Source organism: Hypanus sabinus, chromosome 14 (genome assembly GCF_030144855.1).
Source record: "Hypanus sabinus isolate sHypSab1 chromosome 14, sHypSab1.hap1, whole genome shotgun sequence".
NCBI classification, from domain to species: domain Eukaryota; kingdom Metazoa; phylum Chordata; class Chondrichthyes; order Myliobatiformes; family Dasyatidae; genus Hypanus; species Hypanus sabinus.
In genome coordinates this window covers 74,392,436-74,408,081 of record NC_082719.1, presented here as the reverse complement: position 1 = coordinate 74,408,081, position 15,646 = coordinate 74,392,436, and the positions used below count along the sequence as shown (strand labels likewise).

General features: G+C 39.8%; 1 long non-coding RNA gene across 1 annotated transcript in view; it reads right to left on the bottom strand.

Moving 5' to 3' along the window:
* Positions 1–8,039: 8,039 nt before the first annotated feature.
* The window catches only part of LOC132404438 (uncharacterized), a 65,594-nt gene continuing 57,987 nt past the window's right edge, over positions 8,040–15,646 (bottom strand). The window contains exon 3 of the long non-coding RNA XR_009515541.1: positions 8,040–10,059. This is a non-coding gene — a long non-coding RNA (uncharacterized LOC132404438). The remainder of the gene's footprint in view (positions 10,060–15,646) is intronic.

Genomic DNA, 15,646 nt, shown 5'->3' with positions numbered 1-15,646 from the left:
GGGTGATTCAATTATACAACAATAAATAAATTGGTTTGATCTGAGAGTCATTATCGAGATAAAGTTCTAATGGAAATTGACTGGCTTGAACTGTTAACTTCGATTTTCTCTCCATAGATGCTACCTGACCTGCTGAGATTATTCCAATGTTATCCATTGTTGTATAATGACCAAGGCTAAATATTCCAAGATATTTGGTTATTTATATGGAATAGCAGGAAATGAAGATGGTACAGTATATTTGCTAGGAAAGTATGAGATTATGATATTAGGGAAATAGCTTTTCAGATCAGAAATCGAGGAAGCAGAATCAATATGGGTGGACATAAGGAATTAGACTCAGGATCAGAATCAGATTTAGTGTCACTGGCATATGCCATGAAATGTGTTGTTTTGTGGCAGTACAATACAGTATAATACATTTAAAAAAACTATAAATTGAAAGATGAAACATATATATAATCTATTCATGGGTTGGGTCATTGTCCATTCAGAAATCAAATGGTGGAAGGGAGGAAGCTGTTCCTAAAATGTTGACTATGTGTCTTCAGGCTCCTGTACTTCCTCCCTGATGGTAGCAAGTAAGAAGAGGGTGGAGGGAGAGAAGAGAGGGAAATAACAAGAGTCAGGAAACAATTATTGTCAATAGATTCTCCAAAATGTAACTTTACCATTTGTGGACCATCAAATGAGAAATAAAGGCCCTACAATAAATATGGGGAATAAATTGGCTAGGAAATACAAATTGCCATAAATAATAATAATGACAAATTTATGGAAGGTATCAGAAGCAGCTTCCAGGATAACAAGATGTGAATCCAACCAGGATATAGGCAACTTTAGATCTGGTCCAGTGTACTAAGAGACAATTAATTATCAAACTTATTGTAAATGATCCACAGAGGAGTTATGATGATGAACTGAATGACCTTCTCCTGTGCTGTAATTTTTTATGATTCTATATGATAGAATGTTATATTAGATTTGTGTGTCATATATTCAATTTTGTAACTAGTGTCTTAAATTTAAATATAAGTAATTACATAAGTATGAGGATGAATTGGCTAAGGTAGATCTGTAAATTCAATTAAGATAGGTAAGCAGTAGCTTAAGATATCATAAAATATTTCATAACTCCCAACAAATATGTATTCCATGTATTAATAATGGGGAATAAGGAAATGATAGATGATGGACAATTATTTCCATCTGCTTTAACTGTGGAGGACACTAAAAACATGAAATAATACTTATTCAAGTGGCTGTTCATGGTTTGGAGAAAGAGCAATTGTTATGGGTGAGACCAGTTCTACTATATGGAGAAGGGTGATGATGGAGGGGAACTAATTATGTCTGTTGTCCAGTTAGAAGCAGAGAGCTTTAAGCCTTCCTAAAGGGTGATAGAAATGTTTAAAGACTGGACATCTATTGTGTAAATAGGCAGTTAGGGTTAGGGAACATAAAGTGATTGAAATGATCGAGATCCTGTGGAGTGTCGCAGATGTAGATAGAATGGACAGAACCAAGGGGGGACAATTGGAATCAATGGTCAAAGTATGCAGACGTGAGTTCAGAGGGGCAGGAGCAGGCCGAAATAATGGGCCTACCAAGACAGTCAGGTTTGATCTTGGGTAGGAGGTAGAAATTAGCATGGAGGGGTAAGGGAAATATGATGTTGGTGGCAACTCAGATCCCCTGAGTTGATGAGGTTGGTGATAGTGTATGAGACAATGACCTGCTTCTCCTTAGTGATGTCCTGTTCGAGGCATAAGGGGAGGTGTCTGAGAGTTGCTGCCTGGTTTCAGCAAGATAGAGCTCAGTCTGCCAGACTACAACAGAATTCCACTTGGCTGAGGGATGTCACTGAGATAATTCACAGTTAGAAGTCACATTACAACACTGTCAAATTATGTTCATAATATAATTACTTCAGCTTATGTCTAAGCTATCAAATTAAATTATGTACATTTAGATAATGAACTGGAGCTCCACTCTCTTCTTCCAGCCCACTTCATTGTTTAATAAGAATTTTGTCCTGATCATACCCTGAAAATCAGCCCTGACTGAATGCAGAGTAGGCTGAATGGTGTAATTCTGCTCCCTAATGTCTTATAAACTCTGCATTCCCATCTAGCCATGGTAATCTTTCACCAAATGCACATTAATAAGCATTTAGAGCCTTTCTTGTTTAAGAAAGGCTCTAAAACTAAGTGAGAAAATTATTGGTCAATGAGCCTGACATCAGTTGGGCAAGTTATTGGAAGATATTCTAAGGGACCGGATCTATAAATATTTGGATAGATAGGGACTGGTTGGAGATAGTCAACAAGGCTTTGTGCATGGTAGGGCATGTCTAACCAATCTTATAGAGTTACCACGAAAGTTCATGAAAGCAAGGCAGTGAAAGTCATCTACATGGATTCATCAAGGCCTTTGATAAGGTCTTGCACAGAAGGTTAGTCAAGAAAGCTCAGTTGTTTAATGTTCAGGATGAGGTAGTCACTTGAGTTAGACATTGGCTTCACAGAAAAAGCCAGAGATTAGCAGTAGTAGATGGTTGCCTCTCTAAATGGATGCCTGTGAAAAGTAGCGTGCTCCAGCAACTGGTGTTGGTTCAGTTGTTGTTTGTCATCTATAACGTTGATCTGGATGATAATGTGGCTTGCAAGGAAAGTTTTTGGCACATTGGGCCTTAATAAATCAAAATACTGAGTACAGGAGTTGGGATGATATGTTGAAGTTGTATATGACATTGATAAGGCCTAATCTGGAGTATTGTGTGTAGTTCAGGTCAACTACCTACAGGAAACCTATCAATAACTTGAACGAGTTCGAAGTAAATCTACAAGGATATTGCCTGGACCCGAGTACCTGAGTTTTAGGGAAAGATTGAATAGATTATTCCCCACAGTGTAGGATAATGAGGGGAGATTTGATAGAGATATGCAAAACTATGAGGGGTACAGATATGGTAAATGCTTGCTGGCTTTTTCTACCAAGGTTGTGTGTGACTATAACTAGAGGTCATGCATTAAGGGTGAAAGTTGAAATAGTTAACCAGAACATGAGGGGGATCTTCTTCACTCAGAGGGTGGTGAGAGACTGAATTCCCAGCTGAAGTGGAGGATTCAGGTTTAAATTCAACATTTAAGAGAAATTTGAATAGGTACTGGATGGGAGAGGTATAGGTGCATGTCAATGGGAGTGGTATAGGTGCATGTCAATGGGAGTAGGCATATTGACAGTTTGGCATGAAAAAGATGGGCTGAAAGGGTGCTGTAGTTTTTTTATAACTCCTAAGCTGCTTACCCTCTCAATTTCATAGGTGTCATCTTCTAAGCTGCGAAGTATATCAGCTTTACAGGTCCTACATTTCTTCCCCATTTAGTATTAGTTTAGTAACCCTTCTTTAGAATACTTCCAAAAATTAGTATTCTTTCTTAAATATGGAGAGGAATAGCGTACAAGGAACACGAAATGTGATCTCACTATCATCTATTTTACAACCTCAGTAATTTGATATACATTTCCTCTAGCAATAAATAATAATGTTTTGTTTCCTTTCCTAATTACTTGCCTTACTGTACATATATTGGAGAAGTAGTGTTTATGTAGATTCATAGGGGGGGGGGGTTATATTAATACGTTAAAACCATAGTCTTACCACTTAAAATTCCTGGGCATTTCATTTTGCGTGTCAGCTCAAACATTTGCTGTATCCACTAATGTTTGCTAAATTGCAAAGATCTGTATCAAATAAAATTCAGTCAATACCTGAATCTAACTGAAAGTTAGATTGAACATCTTAATTCTGTGTGAAACGGAATACAATCAAGTTGTATTTTTTATCTGATTAACAATCCCCTGAATCCATTGTAGATTGTGAAATTGACAAGGAACTGAAGAGAAACTGCAATATTTGGTGAAAACACAGTTGAAGAGGTAAATTTTGAACAATGTTTGGTAGGATGTTGTAGGAACAGAAATCAAAGGAGGAACTTAGAGTTTAAAGAATGTGATGAAGGCCCATCACTGATTACAGATGGCACATGGCACATTCAGTAAAACACTCAGAGGGTCATCCACACATATTATTCCCCTCTGTCATTGTGGTGAGTGCACACATCACAATAAATCAACAGTCACAATTTTACACTCATCCCCAGCAGTAATAGGTATGAAAAAAAAGAAACACACTGTGTCACAGTTTAATTATCTCAGGTCAATTTATTCACATTCATCTTTCCAATAAGTGTTTTTCCAAAGTGTCATGATAAACTGACGTTTCTCTCCTCCACAGTCACTGGGTCTGAAACAGAGCTGCTGCACAGAGCTGTCTAATATAGAGGCAGCAGCGACCTGCACAGGTGTGCTGATGGTGGAGGATGCCATCTTTAACTGGGTCAAGGGTTATGTTACATAATTACTCATCTTGTGATAAAGTTTTGGGGTTTTCTTAAGTTACTTAACCGGGAAATGGTGAATCCTATAATGAGGTATATGTGTTTATTGTGAGAACTGGCAGTAGAGTTTCAGATTGTGTGAAAAGGAAGATAATTGAGTTAATTAGCTTTTGGTTGGTCTAGGGGGAGGGGCTTAGCAGTTATAAGCCTCGGGTTACCAAGGCTTCAGGTTTTTTCCCCGTTTGGTCTGGGGGTGGCTGTTTACCAGACAGGTGACAATTGCAAGCTGTATACATATTGTATTTTTTCATTTTTTTTCTTGTTTTGATGTGGACATCCAGGTTTTTTGTTTTTCCATTATTTTTGTAAATAAAAGCACCCCAATCTGTTTTTGTGACTCAAACTATCTGGTTATTCTTCTTAGACAGTTGACCCACAGTTACTTGTGACAAGGGTCTGACAGCAATCATGGACCAGAGGCCTAAGACCTGGGAGTGAGTTCTGATGCCCCAGGAGCAAGGTTGAATGGCTTTCGACACTGAAATGAGGGGTCAGGGGCCTGGGCAGAGAAGTTACAATGCTTGTTTAACTGGTCCAGGTGTGAGGTTGGATCGCACTGGGTGCTAAGCTGCTTTGGAGAGCTTGAGAGAGGCTTTGGACTAGGTGATAGTATCTGGGCCTGGAACCAGTAGCTGGATGGCTTGGTCTAGGCCTGGAGATGTTTTCAGTAGGGAAGCCAAAGTGTGAGGTACCTTACACTAGTCAGACAATTTAAATGCCAGCCCAGATCAGAGGCGAGATCTGACTTCACTTACTGTCTGTGACCTTCACTCCTCTCTCCAGGGGGCAAAGCTTTTCTCTGACCCATTGTGGGGTCAAATTAAACACCAGCCCAGATAGATTGAAAAGACAACTGTTTGTCAGGTTGAGGGCTGATTTCCCTCACTCTCTCTGCAATGGTCATCTTCATGGTGCTGAGGCTTTGGAGACTGCCCCAGCTGCTGTGCTCCATGCCCGCAAATATGATGAACTGATAAGCCAGGCTTTGGGCCTACTCCGTGCTACTCCAGGGTTCATATCTGAGGATTCATTGTTGGTTTGAAATGCTGTTCTTTGCTTCAATTGTTTGCATGAATTGTATTTTTTTCTTTCTCTTGCCCAATCAAGCATTGGCCTTTTATTTTGTTTTTTTTTCTTTATTCTTTAATTGGGTTCTTTTGGGTTTCTTGCTTTATGGCTACCTGTGAGCAAGCAAATCACAAGATTGTATAATTTATATATTCTTTGATAATAAATGAGTCTTGAGGATGAACATTAAGTCAAAGCGAAGGAGCGGAGGTACAGTTTAAGATGTCAGGATGTCAAATTGCAGGAGTGGTAGGCTGAGGGCAATTAAAAGAAATTGCATGAAATAATAATCTCATTAAGCGATGTTGGACTTAACATGATAAAAGGAGGGGGGAATGTTGGAACTACTGCTAAGAACAAAGGTCATTGTGCTTGATAGAGATCTTAGTAATTCTCTGAATTTACCATTTGAAACATATAGATTTGGTGAATTAAACCAGTGGATTTTGTGTAATTTGATATGCAAAATCTCTGAATTTGCAATCAAGGCATAAACACTACTTATTTATTAAGAGATACAAAACAGCAACAGTCCCTTCAAACTCAATGATGTCACAAAGCACAATTATACCCAGGTGACCAATGTACTACCCACTACATCTTTAGGATGTGGGAAGAAGCCTGAGCACGCTGATGATGCACCATCAATAACTCTCAGAGATGTGAGGCGAGAGATAGGCTCTTATTATCTGGAAGAGAGCACTATCAGCAGCAAGAGATCATCACACAACATCCTGGAGGCTGAGGGAGGAGCAGTGCCTCCAATCGCCTTTATACAGGGGTCAGTGGGAGGAGCCACAGGAGCAGTCAGCGGGGGGGTGTGTCCAGACAGGTATATGTAGTTCACCACAGCTGAACAAACACACGCGGTCATGGTGAGATCGTACAAACTCCTTACAGTCAGTGACGGAACTGAACCCAAGTTGCTCGCACTGTTAATAATGTTACGCTAGCTGCTATGCTAGCATGCCATCCTTAAAGTACTAGTATAAATCAGTTTTCAGAATTACTTTTCTCTAATTTGCAGGGCTCTGCGTTGATCAATGTTGAGGTAACTGGGATGCATTGCCGCGGATTTCCCCAGATCCATTACTATCACTCTACTAGAAACATAGTTATACAAATAAGGCTTCTCTGGTACTTAAAGTTGTTCAAGAGCAAATCTGCATAATTTACAACTCCTTTCCCTCAGTGTATTTAGAATCAAAGATGTAATAATTCATATTCTAGTTCCCATATGCCAGTTGGGGATAGTTGAGAAGGAGGATTGGGAGAGCTTTGCAGTGGGCAGACAGATGAATACTCCAGAGCAAACCAAGTATGGGACTTCCTTGTAGTTATCAAAAACATACTTGCTTAGCAATAGTTGAGACTTTTCAGTCATGGCCCAATTAGGCAGCTGTTATGAAACAGGAATGGCATCGAGGACTTGCAGCTGGATGATTTATGTCTAGTTTAGTGCCTGTACACAGGACACACAATTTCTCATATAAACTAGTTTGGGAAAAGATTCAGATTCTGCTTTGGCTTGGGACCTGATTCACCCCAACCACAAACTGTTCCAGCTGCTACCATCCAGGAAATGGTACTGCAGCATAAAAGCCAGGACCAACAGGCTCTGGGACACTTCTTCCACCAGGCCATCAGACTGAGTAATTCACGCTGATGCAATTGTATTTCTATGTTATATTGACTGTCCTGTTGTACATACTATTTATTACAAATTGCTATAAATTGCACTTTGCATGTTTAGACAGAGATGTAATATAAAGATTTTTACTCCTCGTGTATGTGAAGGATATAAGTAATAAATTCATTTCAATTCAATTCAGTTATGAACAATTCAGTCAAGGTTAAAAAGTTGCTTCATTCACTACCAAACTAATAACATGTTGAGTTGATGGTATCGTTCTTATCAACTACTCATGTTCCTGTACTCATTAATAAATGACAATGGAAAAAAAATCCTAATATCTGAATATTGTTACAAAATTATTAATAACTTGGTAATCTAATGATAAAAGTGTCTGAAGAATTCCATTAATGTGCCATAATTTTCTATTTACTATTTCTGCACCAGGTCTTGAAAATGTTCTTGCCTGTAATTGCGTTGACTTCAGTCTGGAATACTCTGCCCCACAGTGTTGTGGAAACTAGATCACAGGAGGTATGTACATTTTTGAAAAATTGGAGAATTGAGAGGTATGTGGAACTGATATGGGAAAAGAGTAGAGGCTTGAGGCAGATAAGTCATTATTCGATATAATGGTGAGACATTCTTAAATGGACAGGTTGCCTATTCCTGCTCCTGTTTTCGATACACAAGATTCAAGACTTTTTAATATCATTTCCTGCACACAAGTGTGAAAGGGGAAACAAATAATTGTTAACCTAGATCTGATGCAGCACAAAAAACTAAGAAGATAAAGAACACAATGATAATAACAGAACACAATAAATATAACACTTAAGATAGATTATATGTATATGTATTGTATGCCCATAAAGTGATGCTTGGCTGTAAAATAGGTGACTGACAGGAAATAATGAAGTAGTGGTGGAGGTGTTGATCAGCCTTACTGCTTGGGAAAAGCAATTGTTTTTGAGTCTGGTGGTCCTGGTATGGATGCTACATCGTCTCCTCCCTGATGGGAATGGGACAAATGAGGAGGGTGGGTGGGATCCTTCATGATGTTACTGGCCCTTTTCTGGCACCTTTCTGTGTATATATCCTTCATGGCAGGTAGGCTGGTGCCGATGATGTATTGTTCACTTCCCATTGTTGAGTCTTCCTGTCCACTGCAGTGCAGTTTCCATACCAAGCAGTGATGCAGCTTGTCAGGATGTTCCCTACAATGCATTTGTAGAATGACACACAAAGCCCGGCTCTTTTCCGCCTCCACTGAAATTAGGGGTCTTTGTGAGCCTTCTTGATAGTGTAGGATGCGTTTTAGGACCACGAGAGGCTGTGTGACATGTGCACTCCCAGGGATTTGAAACTGTTTGCAGTTTCCACTGGGGTGCCGCTGATGTAAAGGGGGTGTGAGTGGTGTGAGTTCTCTTGAATTCGATAACCATCTCCTTTACCTTGTTAATATTAAGGAAGAGGTTATTTGTCTAACATCAAGCCTTGAGCTCTTCCACCTCCTCTCTGTATGTTGTCTCATTGTTGTTGGTGATGAGCCCCACCACTGTTGCATCATCAGTGAACTTGACAATGTGATTACCCTGCGGGATACCCATGTTGAGGTTGGTGAAGTTGTGCATCCTGAAGTCCCTTTGTTAGGAAGCGGAACACCCAGCTGCACAGTGGTGTGTGTATTTGTATAATCTTGTGTGTTCATTTCCACAAATAAATGTTATAAAATAATTTGGTATAAAAACAATTACAGCTTACAATGTTTATCTTGAATAGAAATAATTGATCTTAGATTATACAGTAATAGTAAGACACCAAGTAATAAATTACTTAAGCTTGCTTAGTTAATATTTGTGCCCATACCATTAAAAGATCATTCTACTTACATTTTGACATCCAACAACTGAATCAAGCACATTAAATTATCAGATAGAATGGAACCTGAGATCCCTTTTGGAACACATGGCTATTCTTATGTGTAATGGGACTTCCAATCTAATTAGAGTTTATGCTACATATCAAAAAAGTAAGTTTATGGACATAAGACCATGAAGAATTAAAGGTGTGATTTGCATTGTGCTTTGTGATCTCAAAATACCTCAAAGTGCATTTCACAATTGTAATGAATGAATAGTGACAGGAAAGTTCTAATACAGCAACAGGATAACAATTAGGTCATCTATTTCTCATGTTGTTAAATGAAGCAAAAATATTGATCAAGACAGTGGGAATAACATTTCCATTCCTGTTTAAAGTGATCTGAGCAAGAAGGGAGGCCTTTGGTTTGACATCTCACAGTCTACAACTCCTGCGCTCAAATCTCTCCTGTGGGACAAATTCACAACTTTGGTCCTGCCTCAGTAGGAAGTTGCCTAACTCTGTTGTACATTGGGCTTACACACAAAAAAAAAGACAATGAGACTGAGAGGAGGCAATGCCAACAACCTGAAGGATTAAATCTTCATGGCTTGTGACTGATTTCAGCATTTTCTGTGTGTTTTTTTTCCTGTTTTAGATTTCCAGCATCTGCAGTTTTTGATTTTTGAATGGAGAAATTTTAACCCAGATTTCTGTTTGCATCTATAGCAGAAAGCTACTGTACAGTCAGGATTTTTCTGATTGTTGTATGCTGTCATAGCCTGTTTGTGAAAAACATTTAAAAAGTTGACAGTCTTGATTAAGGATCTTGGCCTGAAATATCAACTCTTCATTCCTTTCCATAGATGCTGCTTGACCTGCTGTACTCCTTCAATATTATGTGAGTTAAATTTAGGAAGATCATGTTCACAGTTTTGTTGGAAGTGCTGGGAAGTGTTCATTTTTTCCCTTTCTCAGACAGTTCCTTGGGATCCAGTTCTGTAGTTCCAAGTTTAATTGTCATTCAACCATCTGTGAATACAGACAAATGAAATAGCATTACTCTGGGGCCAAGGTGCAAAACACAGAACCAGTCATAGTACAAGGCACAGATAGCAGATATAAGACAGTAAAATACAGCCACAAACAGAAAAGTAGTCACTTTTCCTGAGTCCATGAACATTGCAGCAGTCTGCAGTCGAACACAATACACATTGTCTTCTGCTAAACAGACACTGAAGTGCAGTACCAACTCAGCAATGATGCCATGCAACACCCATCCAATGGAGCAACCCAACTCCAACCTCTCTCCTGGGCTGCTGCAAACTAGCCACACCATGGTTTGAGGCCAATTCCTCACTATGACCAGGGCCACGCAGATCCCCTGCCATTAATCGGACTTGCAGCACTCCACATTAACAATGTCCAAAAGGGTCTTGCAATCGCAAGAAAAGCAAACAAGACAATCACTCACTGTTGGTCCGCACTCCTTCAAGCCCTCACTCTGATGCAGGCCAAAGCACAAACCACACCAGGTCTAGCTCCTTTAGTTTCTCTGCAAATGAGCAACTCACTGATGGGGTGGACTTGTGGTACTTTAACATCTTAATGACCCGCAGGGTCATGCAAATATATTTATAAAGATAATAACACCTTTGGATGGCCTTGAAGAAGCTGCTGCATCTGAGCATGCCACCATCTTACAAGAAATTGGGATTTCCACTTCAGTTCTTGGGTTACCTACACGGCTGATGAAACCAATATGGAGCTACAGATTTTGCTACAGGGTGGGCATGAGGTAGGTAACAGAGCAGGTAGATTGATCTTTCATTGAGCTCCGTTCACCATTAATGCTTTGCCCTGAGCCCTCACGTTGCATGGACAAGGTTCTCAATACCAATCACATTGTCCTCCTCCACTTTGAGCTGTTATTAGCCAAGGATTGCCAGAAGTTGGTAGTGATGGAGTAATTTTCAAGGAAGATTCAGAAAACATATTTGAATCTTTTCCTTGTCCAAAAATCAAATACTGGAAATATGAAATCCAAACAGAATTTGCTGGAGAAAAAACTCAAGATCAGGGAGCAACTGCAGGAAAATAAAAGTTAAGTTATTGTTTCAGGTTGAAGATGCTTGTTGAAAACATTCTTTCTCTGTCGATCTGGAAATGTCTTGATGTGGCAGAGCTTGAAATATCTTATAATTAGTGGTCAGATGAATTATTACAGTTGTAAGTCTTCAGGAAGTTTTGGCAAAATAGGGAACATATAGAAATGATCACATAAGGAGGACAACGAAATTGAATGATTTATTCAAACCAAAGATTGAGTGGAAAAAATATTCTATATATACTATTTTGATCCAACCACTGATAATTACCTATAATTACTGAGTGACTACAAGATCAGGTGGCTCTATTCAAATATTTATTAGTTATGCACATCTAATTATGATTGATGTGCAGCATTAGCACCTGAATGGCAAACTTGTCCATTCACAATCAGAATTAGGTTTAAATACCATTGGCATATAGTATGTCATGAATTTTGTTGTTTTGCAATAGCAGCACATTGGCAATACTTAATAATAAAAACTATAAATTGCATTAAGATGAGTGTGTGTACATATAAAATTAAATTAAATAAGTAGTGCAAAAAGAGAGGAATAAAAATAGGGAGGTAGTGTTCACTGTCCATTCAGAAATCTGATAGTAGAGGGAAAGAATCTGTTCCTGAAACATTGAGTGTGTGTCTTCAGGGTCCTGTGCCCATTCCTTGATGGTAACAATGAGATGAGGGCATGTCCAGGGTGAGGCACGGTTCTTGATAAAAGACGCCACATTTTTGAGGCATCGCCTTTTGAAGGTGGCCTCGATACAGGCAAGGCTAGTGCCCGTGATGGGCATGGCATCTTTTTCCAATCCTTTCCAATGGCCCCTCCATACCAGGTAGTAAGGCAGCCAGTTAGAATGATCTCCTCTGTACATCTGTAGAAATTTGAGAGTGTCTTTTGTGACATACCAAGTTTCCTTTAGCTCCCAATGAAATATAGCCACTGTCATGCCTTTATCATAATTGCTCCTCATCTAAGAAAAGATGTGTTAGCATTGGAGAAGGTTCAAAATAAATTCAGAAAGATGATTCTGGGAATAAAATGGTTAATATATGAGGAACATTTGATGGCTCTGGCCCTGTACTCACTGGAATTTAGAAGGCTCAGGGGGATCTCAATGAAACCCTTCAAATTTTGAAAGGCCTAGACATAGTAGATGTGGAAAGGATGTTTCCCGTGCTGGGGGAGTCTAGAACAAGAGGGCACAGCCTCAGGATAGAGGGGCGTCCATTTAAAACAGAGATGCAGAGAAATATCTTTAGCCAGAGGGTAGTGAATTTGTGGAATTTGATACCATAGGCAACTGTGGAGGCCAGGTCGATGGGTGTATTTAATGTGAATATTAATAGATTCTTAATTGGCCATGGCATCAAAGGTTACGGGGGAGAAGACAAGGGAGTGGGGCTGAGCAGGAGAAAGAAAAAGGATCAACCTTGATTGAATGGCAGAGCAGACTTGATGGTCAAAATGGCCTAGTTCTGCTCCTATGCCTTATGGTCTTATGCGTCTGTATGTTGTGTCCAGGATAGATCTTCAGAGATGTTGACACTCAGAAACTTAGAACTGCTCACTCTTTCTGTTGCTGATTGCTTGATGAGGAATGGTGTATGTTCCCTCAACTTGCCCTTCCTGAAGTCCACAGTGAATTCCTTGGTCTGAATGATGTTGAGGGCAAGTTGTTGTTGGAACACCACTCAAACAGCTGATTTATCTCACTTCGATACACATCCTCATTACCATCTGAAATTCTGCCAACAATACTTGTGACAGCTACAAATTTATAAATGGCATTTGAGTTGTGCCTACACACATAACTGTGTGTGCAGAGAGAGTAGAACTGTTGAGATGCAGCAAGGAGGAAATGTTATCTCAGATCAGTACAAACTGTGGTCTTTAGGAGAGAAAGTCAAGGATTCAGTTGCAGAGGGAGGTACAGAGGCCTAGGTTTTGGTGCTTGTTAATTAGAATTGAGGGTATGATTGTATTAAACTGTAATCAATAAACTGCAGTCTGACATTGGTATTACGATTAACAAACAAGAGAAAATCTGTAGGTGCTGGAAATCCAAAGCAACTCACACAAAATGTTGGAGGAACTCAGCATCAATGGAAAAGAGTAAACAGTCAACGTTTCAGCCCAAGACCCTTCATCAGGACTCAATGTTCTGATGAAGGGTCTAGGCCTGAAACATTGACTGTTTACTCTTTTCTATAGATGCTGCCTGGCTTGCTGAGATCCTCCAGCATTTTATGTGTGTTGCTTGGTAGTACTATTGTCCAGGTGATCCAAGACCAAGTAGAGAGTCAGTGAGATTGTTTCTGCAGTTGTCCTATTGTGGTGATAGACAAATTGTAGCAGGTCCACATCCTTATTTAGGCAGGAGTTGATTCCAGCCATGACCAACCTCTCAAAGCTCTTCATCACAGTAGACGTGAGTGCCACTGGGCGATAGTTGTTAAGGCAGCTCACCCTGCTCTTCTTGGGCACATGAATAATTGTTGCCCTTTTAAATCTGGTGGGAAACTCCCACTGCAGCAGTGAGAGATTGAAGATGTCCTTGAACACTCCCACCATTTGATTGGCACAGTTTCCAGGTACACCATCAGGGATTGACACTTTGCAATGATTCACCCTCTCAAAAGATGTTCTGACATCAGCCTCCGAGACAGAGATCACAGGGTCACCGGCTGCTGCTGGGATTTGCACAGGTGTAGTTTCATTCTCCCTTTCAAAGCATGTTTAAAAAGGCATTGAGCTATCTGGAAATGAAACATCACAGCCAATCATGATTTTAGGTTTCACTTTGTAGGATGTAATATCCCGCAAAGCTGTCAGAGGTGAGGTGCATCCAATTCTGTCTCTAAACTCAATCGGAACCATTTCTTCGCTTTCACAGTTTGTCACTGGATTTCTTGTATAGTTCTGAATCACCAGTCTTGAAGGCCACAGATCTAACCCTCATCAGAATATGATTCTCCTGATTCATCCACAGCTTTTCACTTGGGTTTGTACAGTATGTTCCAAAGACACACACTCATGATGAGGTTGGTGGCAAATGTAATATGTTCATTCAGGCTCAATGATGAATCCCTGAATAATGTCCAGTCCACCAGCTAAGTAGCCTGACTGGCCCAGAATCCGACATTGGGGACTTGTCTAATGATGGCCTCCTTTAAAACACAAATTATTAGATTAGATGGTGAGGACACTCAGTCCTCGTTTATTGTCATTTAGAAATGATACAATGTTCCTCCAGTATGATATCACAAAAACACAAGACAGACCAAGACTAACTTACAAAAACCACATAATTATAACGTATGGTTACAACAGTGCAAAGCAATGCTGTAATTTGATAAGGGAAGACCATGGACACGGTAAAAGAGAGTCTCAAAGTCCTCGATAGCCCATCATCTCATGTAGATGGTTGAAGGAAGAAAAACTCTTCCTGCCATGAACCTTCAGTGCTGCAAAGTTTCCCAAAGCAGCCTCTGGAAGCATCCAACCACAGCCAACTCTGGGTCCTTCTGAAAAACTTTGAACCACAATTATGTGGTTGTTCCTTGGGCATCCCTCCACCTGCTTCACTATTTTGACCTAACCAGCATATTGCCCAAATATACTAGACTAAACTCACCACCTAACATGGTTACTGACCACACCATTATCCTGTCAAAACACCCTCTAACTATTTGTGTTTTCTCATTCGTTGTTCCCAGTTTATAAACACTGATTGACTCTGATCAATAATTCTCTCCTCCTGACGACTGAATCTTTCTCATCAGTTCTCCATCACCAACTACTAACTCACTCTGATCATCATATCCCATTCTGAATATTGATTGCCTACTACATCACTTCTGACCACCAATTTGCTCCCAACATCCGATTATATCCTGATGACCGATCTCATTCCCCATTTGGAATCTTTTACAAGCTATCGATCTCCTTAATCTACCAAGTACCTATCAGTTTCCTTGAAGAAGTATCTCAGATTGAAAATGTTGTCTGTTTATCCATTTCTATAGATCCTGCCAGTCCTGCTGAGTTCCTCCAGCATTTTGTTCATGTTGTTTAAGATTTCCAGCATTACAAAAATTTTAGTGTTTGTAATTTCTTTATCAATTACTCATCCCTCTTCCAAATACAAACTCCTCCCAGGTTATTGATTCCCTTTCTGTCTACCAATGCCTCCCTTCTAACTCCAAACACCTTTTATTGATTATTCATCACCTTCAACCTTGCCAACTTTTTCCTGTATGTTAATTACCTCCATACTACCAACTTCTCCTCAACAATCTCCATCCTGAACAATGATTTTCCTCTCCTTATTACCAACCCCATCCTAACTGTTGACTCTCCTTTCCTGATTAGCAATCGCTCTTCCTTGCAAACAATCACCTTAGAACATAGAACATGGAAATCTACAGCACATTACAGGCCCTTTGGCCCACAATGTTGTGCTGACCATGAAATCTACTCTAGAAGCTGCCTAGAATTTCCCTACT